The sequence below is a fragment of the Rhinopithecus bieti genome, unplaced genomic scaffold, assembly GCF_001698545.2.
Source record: "Rhinopithecus bieti isolate Rb0 unplaced genomic scaffold, ASM169854v2 scaffold_18354, whole genome shotgun sequence".
Taxonomy (NCBI): domain Eukaryota; kingdom Metazoa; phylum Chordata; class Mammalia; order Primates; family Cercopithecidae; genus Rhinopithecus; species Rhinopithecus bieti.
Window position 1 is genome coordinate 4916869 of NW_016809835.1, and position 15985 is coordinate 4932853.

The window sequence follows — 15985 nt, forward strand, 5'->3', positions numbered from 1 at the left end:
TAAACTGGCTAAGGAGGACCCACCGTGGCGCTTCCAGAGTCCAGACTGCTGAAACCAAGACTGTCAGTTCTTCACTCTAATTTCACTTTCCTTTACCCTTGTTCCCTCCTGGTATTTGTGCCGAGAAATTTCGCTCCTTGCAAACAAAGAAAGACAGTGCCCTCTGAAGTCCTGTGTTAGCATTAACTCGGCAGCCTCACCACGAAACTTTCAATATATATATTTTTAATGCAGAGTCCGTCTCGGCTTGAGGCTGCTTCACAGACACAGCCCGGATCAATTCACGACAAGAGCCGCGCATGGAGAGTCAGGGGGCTGCGAGGTTACAGAGGCCGGGCAAGCAGCACCCAGGTTCTGAGGCGAAGACCAGACAGATGGAAACTCTGTAGACTCCAGAGATAGGTGCTGAAAAGATGGGAGGTGGAAATGTGTAACTATTGCACATATGTCTTTTTAAAACATGTTTCTGTAGCCTGTGGCAAGGTGTGTGGGAGCTCATCAAGGCAGCCACCAACGCACCTTTTATTTATTTTTTTTTTTTTGTCTTTTTTTTTTTCCTTTTTTGGGAGAACGGGGTCTCGCTGTATTACCCAGGCAGGTCTCGAACTCCTGGGCTCAAGCTATCCTCCTGCCTCTACCTTTTAGACACCTCCTAGACCTGCTCTGTCTGCCTCCTTTGTGAGTCAAATCACCTAAAACGGCACCTAGATGCCCTTGCCTAGAAATGGACTCTGTACATAGCTCAGCTGGTTGGAGATTTTGCCACTGGAAGCGACCGAACTAGGGACAGATGTGTATCTTTACCGCCTGGAAACTGCGGGATGTCCTTAACCAAGGGAACAGCAAAGTTCAGATCTCTTTGCGGAGAACTTTGCCAAGCAGGCAGGGCTGAGAAAGGAAAGAAATCCTCTGGCCATTGCATCACCATCCACTGGTGCCACTTTCCTGTATCTTTTCTACCTAATGTTGTCACTTTCTATGCTTCAATAAAAGCAAGAAAAAAAGCTGTAGACTGGAAAATCTTGAAATGCATTGAGTGACCATATACATTCGCTTCATCTGCCTCAGGTAGACAAGCAACATAAGAGAAAAGACGTTAGCTTATGTAAGTTCTAAAATCTGGAAAACATTTTCCTGCTGAAAGTCACAAGAACTAAACTTGCAAGTTTGGAAATCATGTGTGCTACTGATGACCTCCTACAAACTGTACTCTGGTTTGCTTGAGCCAATGTATGACTAGTTTTCGGGCAGTTGGGCAGTTTTTAATGTTTATCTCAGCTGAAAATGATTTGCAAGTTAACAAATTTATGATCATAGCAACTCAAACTGTGTAATCCCACAGCATCTCTCAGCCAATCCTAAAGGTAACTCTTATCACCCCACTCACACAAAGAAAAGCTGAGCAAGTCTTCATTCTGTACAGGAAGAAACTTCTAAACAGGGCTGTCATCAAAACTGGACGGCCATAGACATAGCAGATGTCTGAGTCACAAACAAGTCAGGAAATGCTGCTTGCGCTGTATCCACATTACACAATAGCCAACACTTCACACAAGATATTAGGCCAGTCCTGTAGGCTCCTGGGAGCAGGTCTTTGCCTCTGTCTTGTGACATCAAACCAAAGTCTCATTTTTTAATGCTATTAAGAAGCTGTGCCCAAGGCTTTGGGCTTGTTATCTCCCTTAACAATGTTATTTTGTTAGGCCTCAAAATAAGCAGCATGGGGTTAAATGTATTAGCTGCCTTCAAACCTAATTTATCTTCATTCCTTCCTAATTTACACTTGGGCTGAATTAATGAGAATGATTTAATTAACACGGTGCGATCATGGTACCAGGGACAGGACAGCTCAGGGGATTAGAACAAACAGTAGGCTAAGCAGCTGCCATCCTGCCTCCTGTGGTCTCCTGAAGCCCCACCCAAATTCAGACATGTTCCCTGCTGGTATTCCAAAAGTGCCCTCTTTGTTTTGTGAGAACACTTTCTGAATCTGTGCAAGGAAGATAGCACAGCTTCCCTTCCCCATGTTATTTGCTAGACGGACTTCAAAGCGTGTACTGGAGTCACAGTGTGGCAGAAAGGCCAACTGCCCACCAAAGATTTGTGCTCCTCTTCCATAGTGTCAAGTTCGTGTTGGGAAGTGGACGCCCAGCCAGGGACCACACCTCCCAGTAGCACATATGTTGCGATCAACACCCCTGAAGGGGAAGGGAGGGAAGCAGGGTGGACAGATGGAGACGCTAAGCTGGAATGTGGTGTCAGCCAAGACTTGGCTGACCCCATGGGGACCTCTGGAGCTGAAATGGCCTCACAGGGTTGTCCGCATTTAAGGCAAGAAGGCTAAGCTTTTATAGGGCTACATCACCCAGTTGCTGAATGCGGCTTGCTCAGGGAAGGGACCATGGCTTTGGGCAAGGTGGCGCTCTTTTGCAGAGGGAGCTGCCAGCACACCCCAAAGGCTAGAGGAATAAGCATTCCATTCCCAAAGGAGGATCTGAGAACCTCAGAACAGTGAGAACACAGGTATATAAACCTAGGAAAATGAGACCTCAGCTTGCATCAGCAATCCTCTTATTTTTAAAAAGAGAGAGAGAGGAAAGTCTGGCTGTTTATTAAAGAAATAAGAATAAGGAAAAAGACAAGTCAATCAATACAAGAAGTTATCAGCATTTTATAAATCAGTTATCACTTTTTTGTCTGGGGAAGACAAGTGGTCTAAATCGATAGTTTTCTAAATTTTGGTTTGCCATCTTCTATCTTTGTGCATTAAAAGAAGGTTATGTTTATGTTAAACATCCATCATGATATCATGATAAAGCTTGAGAGTATTCTTCTTCTTTTTTTTTTTCCTTTTTTTTTAAACAGAGTCTCACTCTGTTGCCCAAGCTGGAGTGCAGTGGTGCAATCTCGGCTCACTACAACCTCCACCTCCCAGATTCAAGCAATTCTCCTGCCTCAGCCTCCCAAGTAGCTGGGATTACACGCTCCTGCCACCACATCTGGCTAATTTTTGTATTTTTACTAGAGATGGGGTTCCCTCATGTTCACCAAGCTGGTCTCGAACTCCTGCCTCAGGTGATCCACCCACGTAGACCTCCCAAAGTTCTGGGATTACAGGTGTGAGCCACCACTCCTGGCCTCCTTAGGAGTATTCTTAAAATTGCATCCAAATTGGTTTGATCATATTTTAACATTTCAGTTGCTTCCTACATCCATTATGTGTGTCACCTTATGTGTATTTTGTGAATTAAGCTGGATTATATAGTATGATTTTTTTTAGAGGTGGGCCTGTGCTAAGTTGCCAGGCTGGAGTGCAGTGGGTATTCACAGGCCAACATGGTTCACGGCAGCCTCTGACTCCTGGGCTCAAGCCATCCTCCTGCCTCTGCCTCCTGAGTAGCTGGGGCTACAAGTGGGTGCCATGGTACCTGGCTCCATATAGTATGATTTTTAACTTCAAATTCCAGTTGTTCACTGCTGCTACATATAGATACAATTGACTTTTGTATTATGATTTTTAATGGAAAATTTTGTGTGAAAGTCTGCGTTTGTCCTGTAAGTACTAAGCGCCACTGTTATTATTGAGCTCCTCTATTAGGGCTTGTTATAGATGGGAAATTCATTCTTCCTTTGAGACTCCTTCACCTTATACAGCCCCAAGTGACATTTCAAGGAGTAGACAGTTTATTGGCTGCTTACAGGACTGGAGAGAAACATATTTGAGTCACTTTCCTTGTGTTACTCTATAAAGTTTGGTCATTAGGAAATCAAGTGATCTAGACTGCTTATGTTGTTTCTACTCCAGGGCCTTTCAAGACAGTTATCTTCACAGCCTATTGTAGGTTATAGATTTTAGGGTCAGGATTTAAAACAGCACTTATGATTTTCTCAAAGCAATGTATGGTAGAAATATAGAAAACAGAGAAAAACAAAAGAGCCACAAACCTATCACTTGGAGATAATGACATTCATTAATCTCCATTTAAGTTCCAGTCTTCCTATGTCCGCATACTATTTTAACAGTTGTGTTAAAAATAAAACCAAGCTTGAATCCCTGCTTTTATCTGCAGTAGCTGGGTGTTTGAGGGGCATGTATTATAATATCTCAGTGCCTTCATTTCCTAATCTGTAGTTTGGGATAGTAACAGTACCTGGCTGGAAGGTTGTTTTGTGGATTAAATAAACTAGTATGTGTAAAGTACATAGAACAGTGCTTGGCATGTGAGAAGGGCTATAATGCTGGCTTTTGTAATGATTCCTTAGTAAACTGCTTAAGGAGAATGATATTCCTGAAACCTGTAGATATTTCCTTCCGAGTAACTCTCCTAAATAAAAGTGACTTGAATCTCTATCAAATTCTTATTTCCACATCTGCTCAGTAGCACTGGGTTAAGGGACATGCTGGTGTCTTGTGTGAGTTCACAGATCTCTTGGAGTGTCTACTTGAGGCTCTGCTCTTCTTGCACACCCAAGAAGCAGACAGCTTGTACAACAAAAGCTCAAATTCATGGAGTCTGCCTTTGCCTTTTCCCATCTCTTACTGATACTATCTTCTTGTTTTGTACTGGGACCACTGGTCTTAAGTTGACGATGAAGAAACAATTCGTTCTTCATTCTCCATTACTTTAAAAAACTAAGCTGCTGCAAAGGGAAAAGAATTAAAGAAATCACACATTTTAAAAAGAAATAGCCAGTTATATTTAGGAGAAGGTAGCCCTGCCAAAACACATCATACATGGAATATAGGCGCCTACTTTTTCCTGCCCTGAAGATCTTGAAGAGTGTGCTTGGTAAAAGCTCACTCGGGTCTATCAGAATCACACAAGGCCTCTGTGGGGTGTGGCCTTGCACAGCTCAGGGGAATCTTGAACCATTTTCTCCCTGTTTTCATAATCTTTTGAGTACCCCAAGGCTCCTGGATCCAAACTCTTAATTTGTTCTAAGTAATTACATTCAACAATTGACCGTTGTTTGAAGCAATGAAAATGAAGGTTTTGTTTGGCCTATATGCTCTGCTTCTAGGGCACGATGCCAAGTCTCTGAGCATGTCTGGGCATGAAGAAGGGACTAGAAGAAGGGACCTTTGTGGTCCAAAGGCTTGCACCTTTGAATGAATATTAAAAGGATTTTATGGTACTCTGCAAGCACAGATGCTACTCACTGCTTACAGCTCAGCTTGGGCAGGAGTCTGAAATCAGGAAGCTGCAAGTTAACATTAGCAGAATGAACAAAGAATGAAGAAGGAGATAGAGACACTGATGCACGTGTTGTCAGAAAGAAAGTCCCCAGAAGTGTTTCTCCTCATGATTTTGAAAACACAACCTGAACAAGGATATATACAAGCATCCTCAAATTTCCCTTAGCCTCATAAGTAATTTTAGAAAGCATTCACTATAAGATCCCAAATAAAGTTGGAAGACTTGCAATTTCTTTATCTGAGGATATTTGGAAATACTGAAATATCAGGAGGAAATGGTAACTTTTTAAAATTATGTATATTCAAATAGTTATGTCAGTTTTCATACCCACAGTTATCTGAGAATTTGTGATTTCATTCATTTAGCCAATCAAACAGTCATTCATTCAACAAATATTTATTTACAGGCATCGTGTTAATATTTAGTGCTAAGGAATATCCCAGTTTCACTAGGCTTCTTTCCCAGCCTTTCGGTGTCTAGGCTTGGCCTGCCATCAGTGTACTTGTACTTGCATTTGGAAGGTATCTCCTTTCAACTCTAAAAGACAGAGGTAGTCTAATGGAGGCCAAGAGAACCCATGTTTAGGCTGAAATGCCACCATTTAGCAAATATGTGATCCTGGGCAAAGTATTTATTCTCTCAGACTCAGTTTCTCATCAGTGAAATGGGGCCCAATAATTATAATATCTAGTTTGCAGGGATACTTGAGGATTACAGAGCATGAAAGCACTCTGAAGCTGAAGATCTCTGTGAATGGGCTTTTATTTAATGCCTGAGAAACTTGCATTGCTTTAAGAAAAGTATCCCAAATGGTCCCCACATTAGATTATTGTAAGAGATGAAACCATTTCTTTTGACTATTGTATTAAAAAACGTATTTACTTTTATAGTTGACTTTTTAAAATTCTTAATATTAGTCACAGTAGTAAATACACATGGAGGCACACTCAAATAGTACCGAAGGACAAGAGGAAAGGCAGCAGCCCCCTGACACCTCCAATCCCCTTCTCCAGCCCAATCTGCTGAAAGAACCATGTGACTGTTGCTATTTTCTGTTCTTCAGCTTTACCCCACAGTAATATTGCCCTTATACTGTCTTAACCGTGGGAGGAAACATCCCAGGGTTTTCCAAAACTGCAACAATTTCTTCTACACCTCTTCTGGGACACTTGTTGAAAGTGAACAGGAACACCTAGGTACATTCTAATTTTCCAAACAGTGGTTTTCCAGGCAGAATCTTGATCAATATCATTGGCATACATGTTCATTTTTTAAATTCCATACATAATTTTCTATGGCTTAATAAAATATAAACAACTTTCCACATCCCAATTTTTTGTATGTGTGTTATCATGGACAAAATTTGTTTTGCTTTTTTTGCTTGTTTGTTTGTTTCTTGTGCTAGTCACCTAAGAATGAAACTGCCACCCTCAACAGAACCAGGAATGGAAGGAACACTGTAGCACAGAACCCAAATGCCGGTTTCCATAGACCACGGCACAGAGTTTGGGTAAAGCAATATTGCCCTCTTCTGGCTAAAGTGAAGAACCAACTACAGAAGGGTCTGATAATGTTCAAAACAACCCTACCGAAAAATAAAACAATGAACATTGTGTGTCGACCCTTGTGGATCCGTTTGAGCAGCCACTCTTGCCGTCGTAGCCCTAAAGTTTCTGCGTTCAAATGAGCAATGCCAAATGTAATCTGGGGTCCAGCCAGCCTGCAACAATGCCGTGAGCTCCTGTGTTCCTTAGACTGGCTAGCAGAGGGCACAGCTGGGTCATCTATTTTCTCAGCAGAGACTGAGCAATTTCCAACCAGCCGACCCAGTGCCACTGCCCCCTCTGCGCACAGTAATAAGTTGTCCTGAGGGCCCCTGGACAGGGACTCATTTGTCCAACGGGATGGTCTTGGAGCTAGTAACAATGACTGGAATCCCTGACATTTATTTACATGGTCTTATGTGCTAGGCACTTTCTACACTTATCTCCTTTAATCCCCACAGCAACCCTGAAAGAATAATGTCTCACTTGGGTGAAGCCAAGAGCTGAGTGCTCAACCACTGAACTACATTGCCTCCTCTATTTTCCTGATTATCTAAGGCCCACTCTTTTCTGTTCTCTGGAATGCCAGCTTTGAACACCTGGCACATACCCAGTGGATTTACAAGAAATTAATTTCTTGGTTTACTTTGCTCCATGTGGACAGGCCTGATAAAGGTGTGACAAATGAGAAGCTGGAATCAATTGACTAAAATTATGTAGTTGTGTTTTCTTAATCCACTTTCACTCTTTTACCATAGTTGACTGAATGTCTTACCAGATCATTCTTTCATTCTGGCACACAGTACCCGCAAGAGATTGTTATATCAGTTCACAAGCAAAGGAATATCCTAATCAAATTGCTCTTTTAAATTTAGATTGGACATAGTTCCTTAACTATGGAATGAAGCACTGTATCCCCAACTATGATCAAATCCCAAATATTGAGAGAAGCATCTTTTTCCCACTTTGAAATCTGTAATCCAAATGTCCAGGCAAGCTCTGGGTATCCTCCTGGAAAGACCTGGAGCAAAAATGCAATGGAAAATGAAGGAAGTGTTTAACTTCTTGGCTGTAGCCAATGACTGTGCCATTATGTTTAAAAACCCACGATGCACAGATTCAGCTGAAGTTTGAAGTCTTTATACAGGACAATGGTTTACAGATGCAAAGCATGCTGTCAGTGAGTGGACACAGAACCTCCTTGAGCATGTTACGATGCCTTTCACTTCTTGAAGAAGCCAAACACAGTAAAACCTCAATTGTCTAGAAGCCGACTCACTAGAACGATTAATAAAACATTTTTCTTATACCGAACTTTTAGAGGACAGATGCTAAACACACAAAAACATACCCCTGTTGGAGCATTCTTTTAAAAGCAAATGATGTTTACCTAAGCAACAAATTAGTAAGATTTACTTGATAAACAGGAATTAACAGTATAAGGGCAATATTTTTATGGGGTAAAGCTGAAGAACAGAAAATAGCAACTGTTTCATCGCCCCTCTGCAGATTGGGCTGGAGAAGGGGGTTGGAGGTGTTAGGGGGCTGCTGCCTTTCCTCTCGTCCTTCGGTACTATTTGAGTGTGCCTCCATGTGTACTTACTACTTTGACGAATATTAAGAAGTTTTAAAAGTCAACTGCAGGCCGGGTGCAGTGGCTCACGCCTGTAATCCCAGCACTTTGGGAGGCCGAGGTGGGCAGATCACGAGGTCAGGAGATTGAGACCATCCTGGCTAACACAGTGAAACCCCATCTCTACTAAAAATACAACAACAACAAAAAAATTAACTGGGCGTGGTGGCGTGCACCTGTAGTCCCAGCTACTTGGGAGGCTGAGGCAGGAGAATGGCATGAACCCAGGAGGCGGAGTTTGCAGTGAGCCAAGATCGCACCACTGCACTCCAGCCTGGACGACAGAGCGAGACTCCATCTCAAAAAAAAAAAAAGTCAACTGCAAAAAGAAATATGTTTTTTAATACAATAGAAGAAATGGCTTCATGGCTTTATCTCTTACAATGATGTAATGTTTGGATGATTTGGGATAATTTTCATAAAGCAAGTTTCTCAACCATTCAGTAATATGAGCATTCATAGAGATCTTCAGTTTCAGAGTGCTTTTATGCTTTGTAATGCTCAGGTATCCCTGCAAGGTGGATATTATAATTATTGGGTCCCATTTTACTGATGAGAAACTGAGTCTGAGAGAGTAAATACTTTGCCCAGGATCACATATTTGCCAAATGGTGGCATTTTAGCTGAAACATGGATTCCCTTGGCCTCCATTAGACTACCTCTGTCTTTTCACCACTGTATGTCTAACCCCTAGCACACCACACAGTAGTAACATAATAACTATTTATAGCATGAATAAACTTAATACGTTTAACAAATGGATGAATGGCTCTTCCTACTACCTCACAAAGAAATATCAAAATTATGCCCTTTGCTCTATACTTGCTAAGGCAAGAAAGTCTAACAAAACATTTCAAACAGATTTTTACCTTGGACTAACCCCAAATGATTTGCCTTATGCTATCTAGAAAGCTTCATTTCCAGAATATTTTGCTTAATCAGTTTCATTGGATGCCTCAAGAAATAGGGCCACATTCAGGGACATCACTTAAAAGAGGATTCCCCAAATCTCCAAGCAAGGACAATCATTGACGTACGATGAATAAACCTGTGCAAATAACCGGGGTCTCTTTTGAAGCATGAACCATTCTATGGATAAACTAACCAGCATCTCTGTGCTTTTCCTCTCGTGATAAGAAGTGTTAAATCACCCAAACAGCAAGTCACCCAAAGGCCGAGGTAATTTATTTCTGCTCCTAGGTGATTAATTGGTCTGTATTTCTTGGTGCTAGAAATGATAAGACTTAGGTAATGGAAAACCAGAGCATATCTCCAGGTTCACAATAAGTAATGGGTTATTAATTCGAACATGCCAGCACAAATCCTCCTGGCCTGTGGTCAGGTAGGTGAGTCTATTCGCCAGCTCTGTGTAAAACTACTCTTATGCCAGACAAACTAGGACGTGTCTAAAAAGTCAGACTCTGCATTCTTTTGCTTGGTCTAATACTCAACTCTGGCATGAACATGGAAATTAAAATGATGAACTCTTTTATGTAAGTAGGTAATACATATGCATGGATCACCCATAAATAATAATTAATGTCCATTTAGAGTCACAGCGGTTTACCTCTCAACAATCCTGGGAGGTAGATACTATCATTATCTCCATTTTGCTCATGAGGAAACAGGGGCAATGATGCATTTGAACTTGTCCAAGCATCCAGTAATTAAATGGCAGAATCCAGACCCCTTGCTTTCTTTTTCAGAACTGTGCTCTCCTAGTGCATGGGCCTCCTGGCCCATGTGTCCAGCAAGCAAGTTACTCCTGAATACACAGTAGCCTTTTGCCTCCATATATTTTCTCAATCAATGGTACGAAAATTGCAACAGCTCCCATGTGTTGGGATGTTTTGCAAAATGTTTTACACTCAAAAGAGTCCTTATAGTTGGGTATAGTTAGGACAAACAGACCATAAGAAAATGTAACTTAATTTTTCTAGAACAGAACTTTTTACTATAAGGCCCTAATCTGCTAGTTTGGTGGAAACTTCATCTGAGTCATGTAAAGGATTCCCTCCCTTGCCCCCACTACCCCCAGGATTGTGTCCAAGTTCCAAATTGTTACTGAGGAGCCAAAGATCAGGAATGGAGGCTCATCTGGTCCTCCCACATCTGCCCACAGCACCAGCTCTGAGATAACCATCACCCTCTCTGAACTCCAATATAGTGGCTACTCAGTCTTGTCTCACTGCAATCCCAGGCCCATCCCATAAGGAACAAGGGGGAAAAGCCTCCCTCTCGGGTGACTATATACGTCTGCACTAGTGACACATATCCCTTTATATACCAGTCATTTTTAATGCCCTCTTTGCTTTACTGAAATGAAATGTATAGATAATATACTCTATTGAATATAACTTCAAGAAGCTTTAACATTTCTTAACTGTAATGTAAAGGAGGACCCAATAGAAAATTATAATAAAATCATATGTACTCAAATATGTGAATGCTCTAGCCTGACTACAGTAGGAGGCATTATAAAAGGAGTCAGGTGGTTACACACACATGCAGGATCATTGTGAATACGCGTGTGCAAATGCAGACTGAAACTGGGTACTCTATTAGCCGTTCAAGTACCATGACTCACATTACATCAGTAATGTTTTAAAGTAATTTTTACAAAATGATCAATTCTTGCTAAAGTTTAAAAAAAGTAGCTGTCCCTCAATTTACACAGTAATCCCACTCCTGGATAATTCAGTGACTATTAAAACACTATAAAAATACTATGTAAAAACTATAGGTGGGCAACTTTCCCCTCTGGCCAAGATGAAGTAACAGGGAACCACTTTCCGCTCCCACCTGAAACAACAGAAGCCAGCAAAGTGTATGAAACCATTGGGTCAGCAAGCTCCAAAAGTCAACCTTTTAGGCCATGGTTTCAGGGCTTCTGTGATCAATTCCGGCAGGATCTCAACTTTAAACCATTAAATACATCCTCTCTCTTTGCTTGAATGTACAATATAGATTTACAGTTTGCTAAGGGATGCTTCCATAGGAGTTGTGATGTTGACGTCATAGTTACTTTTGGCCAAAAGTGATCCTGTCAAGCCCTGATAAAGTTCCTGGAATTGTAAACCTGGCATGACTGAAATCCTTCTGTTAAAATTAGTGGACTGTACACTCTGCTGACCAGAGAGTTATGAGAGGCACAATGGAAAGATAGCACAAAAGCCAAAATTCAACAAAAAAAACTTAATGAATGCCTACTATGTGTCTGGTTATAGAGGTCGATAGGTCACATCTTCAAAGAGCTCAGAGACTAGTAGGGGTGTGGTCTAGTTGAAGGCTTCTAAATCAGTGGTAAGGCCATGCCCATGCCAAACATTTCAATTTCCTATGCAAAAAAAAAAAGATCAAGATGTTGCTTATCCTATAGACACCAGCTTGAGGGGCTCCATGGTGTAGACAGTGAGTCCTCCCAGCTCTATCCTGGTGAAGCTGCCCTCACTCCCTTTGCCCTGCCCAAGATCATGCTTATGGGCCCAGGTGTAGCCAGCTCACACTAGGTGCCCGTGAGTGTGAGGAGCCAGTGCATCTCTGGAATGCGGCTCACTGAAAACATCTGTCTCCAAGAGAGCAGGTATTTCTTTACACCAGTGCTTCTCAAATCTTGATGTGCACACGAATCACTTGGGGAACCTGTTAAACTGCAGATTCTGATTCAGGAGGTCTGGGATAGGGGCAGAAATTTTGCATTTCTAACAAGCTCCCAGGTGATGCCAATGCTACTGGTCTGCAAAACACACGAATCCAGAAGCCTGACAAGATGCAGCATTGCAGAAGATGGCTGTGACCACAGAATCACACAAGGACATTCCCATGAGATGTACTAACAGCTCCCCAATTCCCTGGAGCAATGCCTCCTTGGAAGTGAGGCAAACCCTCATTGGTTAAGAGGGTCCAATATATAAATAAATACACTGCATACAATGTAGGAGAATGAGAGACTTTCTGGGCAGATGAGGGAAGGCTTTCAGGAAGAGGTGATTTCTGAGCGGGTATGATAGTTTAGTGGATCTAGAGGGGGAAACAGGGAATGAGGAATGAGCCTCACAAGGCACATGGGGCCTAAAGCCACAGGGAGCCTCTGAAAGATTAAACTGGACAGACATAATCGAGTATTTTAGTGCAACACTCTGGCTGCTGCGTGGGGAGTGCACTAGAGGGGAGCTAGGCCAGCCCAGGGCAGCTGTGAATCGAATGCAGGCGATGATGAGGGGCTACACTAAGAGAGAGGCTGGGAGGCAGGACACACACAATGTGCAGATGACACCATTGACTGGGACAGCGGGGGCGTGGAGAGATGGTGAGCTTAGGACCGCTGAATCTGGGAGGTGAAATGTCCAGGGACCTGAAGCTGGTGTTTGACCTGCAGGTGGATCTGGACCCCACAGGCACAGGAGCAGGGGCCCGGGCATGGGAGCAGGTGAGCCCCCACAGAGGGGCTCCCAGAGAGGGTGGAGGTGAGTGCAGCACTGGGAAAGCCACACTAGTTGCTCTTTGGTTCTGGGTGCCCCTTCTCATTAACAACTGCACCAAGTATCTGTTAAGAAAGGGATAGAAAATGACATGGTTGTTCATACCAGGCACTAAAAAGGGCTGCAATAAGAACATCAAGCTTTCAAGAATGTTCTAACCAATACCTGGACAAACATGGAGATAATAACCCTTCAAACATTAAACTTTTTTTTTTTTTTTTTTTTGAGACAGTATCTTGCTCTGTCACCCAGGATGGAGAGCAGTGGCGCGATCTCTGCCACTGCAACCTCCATTTACCAGATTCAAGGGATTCTTCTGCCTCAGCCTCCTGAGTAGCTGAGATTACAGGCCTGTACCACAATGTCCGGCTAAGTTTGTATTTTTGTTTGCTTTTTATTAAATGTATTTTAGTAGAGACAAGTTTTCGCCATGTTGGCCAGGCTGGTCTCAAACTCCTGACCTCAAGTGATCTGCCTGCCTCAGCCTCCCAAAGTGCTGGGATTATAGCCATGAGCCACCATGCCTGGCCTCAGAATCACTCATTTTAATTATTTCTTAAATTTTCTCCACATATAGTTAGTGAGCATGTTACTCTCCAAATTGCTGATTAAAAGAAATCAGTTAAAATAATGATTGTCATCTGCAGTACTTTTTACATAAGCAATATCTTTTTATCCTCAAAAATTCTGTCTAGAATTTTAGAAAAAATTATCTCCATTTATAGGTAAGAATACTGGCACTTGGAATGATCAAGTGACATGCCTGAGATAATACAGCTGTCAGTAGCAAATTTGAGATTCCTGCTGAGATTACCTGTTGCGTGATGACAGTTGCATAAATATTCTGAAGTGACACAATTCTTCAAGGAAAAGGAAAATATTTAGAATTGACTAGAAAAGGCTATTAAGTAGCTAGTTCATTAATCATTTCATGGACTTCGTAAACAGAAATGAATCCTGAATAAAGCTGGGCCACCTTGGGGTTGGTCTCAGCAGAGCACTATGTCCAAGGGAATCATGACTCCCATTCCAAAAAAAGCCTTGCAACTTAATATAAGAAGTCTCTTGGAGGCTGGGTGAGATGGCTCACACCTGGAACCCCAGCACTTTGGGAGGCCAAGCTGGGTGGATCCCTTGAGGTCAGCAGTTCGAGACCAGCCTGGCCAACATGGTGAAACTCCGTCTCTACTAAAAATACAGAAATTAGCTGGGTATGGTGGCGGGCACCTGTAACCCCAGCAACTCGGGAGAATGAGGCATGGGAATCACTTGAACCCGGGAGGTGCAGGTTGCAGTGAGCTGAGATCACGCCACTGCACTCAAGCCTGGATGACAGAGTGAGACTCTGTCTCAAAAAAAAAAGTCTTAGGAGAAGCAGATGAGGAACCACATCGCACACATTGCATGACACACAGTGGAACATTCTAAAATCTTTTTGTTTTGAGATGGAGTCTCCCTCTTTTGCCAGGCTGTAGTGCAGTGGAATGATCTTGGCTCACTGCAACCTCCACCTCCTGGGTTCAAGGTTCAAGCAATTCTCCTGCCTCAGCCTCCCAAGGAGCTGGGATTATAGGCGCACACCACCACGCCCAGCTAATTTTTTTATTTTTAGTGGAGACGGGGTTTCGCCATGTTGCCAGGGCTAGTCTTGAACTCCTGGCCTCAGGTGATCCACCCGCCTTGGCCTTCCAAAATGCTGGGATTATAGGTGTGAGCCACCACGTCCAGCCTCTAAAACTTTTTTCCAAAGTCTCTCTCATCTCAGTAGCAGCCCCCTTGCTGCTGCTTCGCTGGCTGTGCCCTCCGGATTCCATTTTGTTCCACAGTCATTCCATAACCTTTCTGATAGGAACCGCTTTAGCCTCTCAGCTCCCTCTAAGGCTCTTCCACAGTCACCCCTGGTCAACACAGTGACACAGTGGCTTCCATCTCCTTTCCATGAGCCACAAGGCCCTACTTATCCGGTCTCATCTCTGTTCCAGCCACATTGGCTGCCCTGTTTGTCCCCAGATACTCCCCACTGTCCAGCCTCAGGACCCTTGCACTTACTCTTCTGCCTGGAACGTTTTACCATAAATAACCACATGACCAGGTCTTTCCTTTCATTCAACTCTCTGCTCAGATATCTCCTATTAGCAAGCCTGTTTCTGAGCTCCTGGTCTAAAATAGCAACCTCCTCGCTCTCCTTCCCTTCACCCTGCTGGATTTTCCTTCGGAGCACTTACCACCACTTCACAATATCTGTTTATTTATTATTTACAACTCCCACGAGGAAGCAAGCTCCACAAGGGGAAGAACTTTGTCTACTTTGCTCTCAGCTGATTCCTCATGCACAAAAAAAATTTGTTAAATAAAATGAATGGATAGTTAGCTATTCATCAAAATGTTATTAGAAAGCTAAAAAACCCTTAAATAAGAATGTGTTTTCCTTTGAACACTTGACGCTAGTTATTTGTGTAGTCACATGGTTTCTAATGATCTCTGTGTCCTAGATGCTCCTTTTGCTGCTGTTGTGGCCTCTGTGCCTCACATGTCGTGTGGCGTCTTCTGGTCTCAGCCTGTGTCACCCTTCTGTTTTATATAAAGTCCAGATTTTTCAGTCCAGTTTCCAATTCAAGTTACTTGGTCTCTTTGAATCCCCTAAGCCTTTGCTCCCAAGAATCTCCAGTGCAAGTGTTCACAGACTGTGACCTAGTTGATGGCAGGTCATCAGCTTCCAGAAATGTCAATTGCCTGTGAATCCCTAGGGTCCTGCCATCTTGAAATACTGAAGGCCCCAGAGCCCTTGCCTTGCCAGCATGTCTGGTGTCTGTGAGCTTTGGGAACTAGCAGCGCTGGGGGCTTCAGCACATGTGCCTCCCAGCATTAGGAGGGCATTCCTGGCAAGAAGGAAAATGGGCCTCAACGTGACTGCATCTGAAGGCTGGCACCCATGAACACGTTTCTGCCTCCAGAATGTCCCTGATGGCCTCTCTCACTGAGCACTCTCCCAGAAGCACCACCACTGATGTCAATTATAACTAAAAAGCAAAGCATCCTGCAAGGTAAAGAATTTGGCTTTGCCCAAAGACAGGTCAGCCTTTGCCCTGAGCTGCTTTCTTTGTTTAGGGCAGGGCCTAGGCCCACCAG